This window comes from Penaeus chinensis, chromosome 36, assembly GCF_019202785.1.
Source record: "Penaeus chinensis breed Huanghai No. 1 chromosome 36, ASM1920278v2, whole genome shotgun sequence".
NCBI classification, from domain to species: Eukaryota; Metazoa; Arthropoda; class Malacostraca; order Decapoda; family Penaeidae; genus Penaeus; species Penaeus chinensis.
In genome coordinates this window covers 27,352,746-27,355,245 of record NC_061854.1, presented here as the reverse complement: position 1 = coordinate 27,355,245, position 2,500 = coordinate 27,352,746, and the positions used below count along the sequence as shown (strand labels likewise).

Below are 2,500 nucleotides of genomic sequence, written 5' to 3'. Positions count from 1 at the left end.
ACGCTATGACGCAGGCGCGCGTTCCTTTAACTTATTTGCGTGGCAAGCACACAGTAGTATCAAGTGAAATTCCATTCATATATATATGTATATATATATATTATATTATAATGACGACAAGGGTGACACTGCCATATAACCTCTCAATAGTGAATTGAGAGAGGCCTATGTCCTGCAGTGCAATGAATAGCTGTAAAAAAAAAAAAAAAAAAAAAAATATATATATATATATATATATGCATTTATATATATTATGTATAATTTTAATATATATATATATAGATGGATAGAGAGTTAGATAGATACAGATATATGCAAACAAAACTCGCCGAAATCTTTCTGGGCACTACCCCGCGTGGGTGGGAAAATCAATAAAGTCGCCATAAAAATATATCACACCATTTGCATTTGTCATATAGTATGTGTATCAATATGACACGTTTCTGAAGCTTCGTTTTGTTGGATATCCAAACAAGTGGGAGGCAGAGCACCACCTTAAAAAAAACGATGCAACCATGGGAGTCAGAAAAAATATATCATATATCAGCATATATCCTCACTCTGCTCTTAACCAGTTCAAGTTGGATTTGACTCACTGGAGCGACAACGCAGAAAAATGAAAATCTTTGGGGAACTTGCCCTCTGCCGATGGTGCGTTTAAAATCAGGAAATGACATACCGGCAACTCCCCCTGGATTCTTGAGCACTCCGATTCATTTTTTTATGTCAGTTATTATTGTTATTATTATTATTATTATCATTATTATTATTATTATTATTATTATATCAGCTGACACTTCATACTGATGTATACATATATATACACATTTTTTTTTCTTTTCATCGCAATTTATGGCTTTCAACACGACTTCGTTACTTCTTTTTCTCAAAACAGACTTAGCAAATCGGAATTCTCCAGAGTCCGAGTGAGTTGCCAGTTTTTTCCTTTCCTGAGATTGGATGGAATATAAATATCCGGAAAAATATGAAATACACTAATTTATGAATCATTATGATGCTGCTGATGGTAATAATAATAATACTGATAATAATATTAATAATAATAATGATAATAATAATAATAGTAATGATAATAACACCACCACCACCAGCAGTTTTTTAAAGTTTTAAAGTTTAAAGTTTAAAGTTTAGTTTTGATTCCATTTATTACAATGGATATTCTTGGTTTGACATACTGTCTGTTTTATTTTGCTTCTAAACTATCCCCTGTGTGCAAGGAATGGCCGGGGTTACCATCCACTGGCGGCGAGGGATTCGAACGCAGGTCAGCAAGATTGCTAGACGAGAACGCTACCGCTGCACCACACAGCACACATGATGATAATAATCATAAAAATAATAATGATGGAAATAATGATAATGAAAACATTGGTAATGAAAATAACAGCAATAATGATAATGATAATAAATGATAATAACAACAATGATAATAATCATGAAAACTACTACAATAAGAACACCAACAACAATAATAATGATGATAAGAATAATGATAACAATAATAATAATGAAGATAATGATAAGATCAGTAATAATAATAATGATAATGATAATGATAATAATGATTACATCAATAAAAAAATTATAATGACAGTAACAATATTAACAATAATGATAAAAATAATAATAATAATAATGATAATGATAACAATAATGATAATGATAATGATAACAATAATGATAATATCTATGATAATAATATCAATAATTATAAAAAAAATGATAATAATAGTGATAATAGTGATAATCACAATAAAAGTAGTTATAATAATAATAAAAATAATGATAATAATAGTAATAGTGATTATAATGATAAGAGAAACAACAAAAACAACAACAACAATAATAATAATAACAATAAAAGTAGTAATAATGATTATGATAATAATAACAATAATAAGGATAATATCGATAAGGATAATAACAATAATAATGATAATAAATAACAATATTAATAATGATGATAATAGTGATAATAATAATGATAATAATAATAATAATAATAATAATAATAATAATGATAATGATAATAATGTTGATAATAAGGTAATAATGCTATTGATAATAGTAATAGTTGTGAAATAACAAAAATAATAACATTAATAATAATAACAACAGTAATGATAATAATGATATTAATAATGATAATAATAATTATAATAATAATAAACAATAAAATAAAAATTATAACAATGATAATAATAATGATACTAATTATGAAGATAATGTATAGGAAACATATCTGTGGTACTTATCGAATTTCAGATTTCTGAGTTGCCCTTCACCGCTCAGGGTCAGCGACCACCGGAATGAGACGCGGTTCCAACATGCACAGAATCATGCACTATCGAGATTTTGAACTGATTCTGGTCTTAGGGCTGAATTTAGGGCCTAGCATCTACTCAGTTATCACTCTTCGTCTGTCCTCATCTACCCCCTAATGATAATGATGATAAAGACACCAGCTATGCGTGCCAAA

The 2,500-nt window shown here is 28.1% G+C and overlaps 1 protein-coding gene across 4 annotated transcripts in view; it reads right to left on the bottom strand.

Annotated features, from left to right (window-relative positions):
* LOC125045101 (carbohydrate sulfotransferase 13-like) overlaps positions 1-2,500 on the bottom strand; it is a 46,532-nt gene that overhangs the window by 22,266 nt on the left and 21,766 nt on the right. The window lies entirely within an intron of this gene.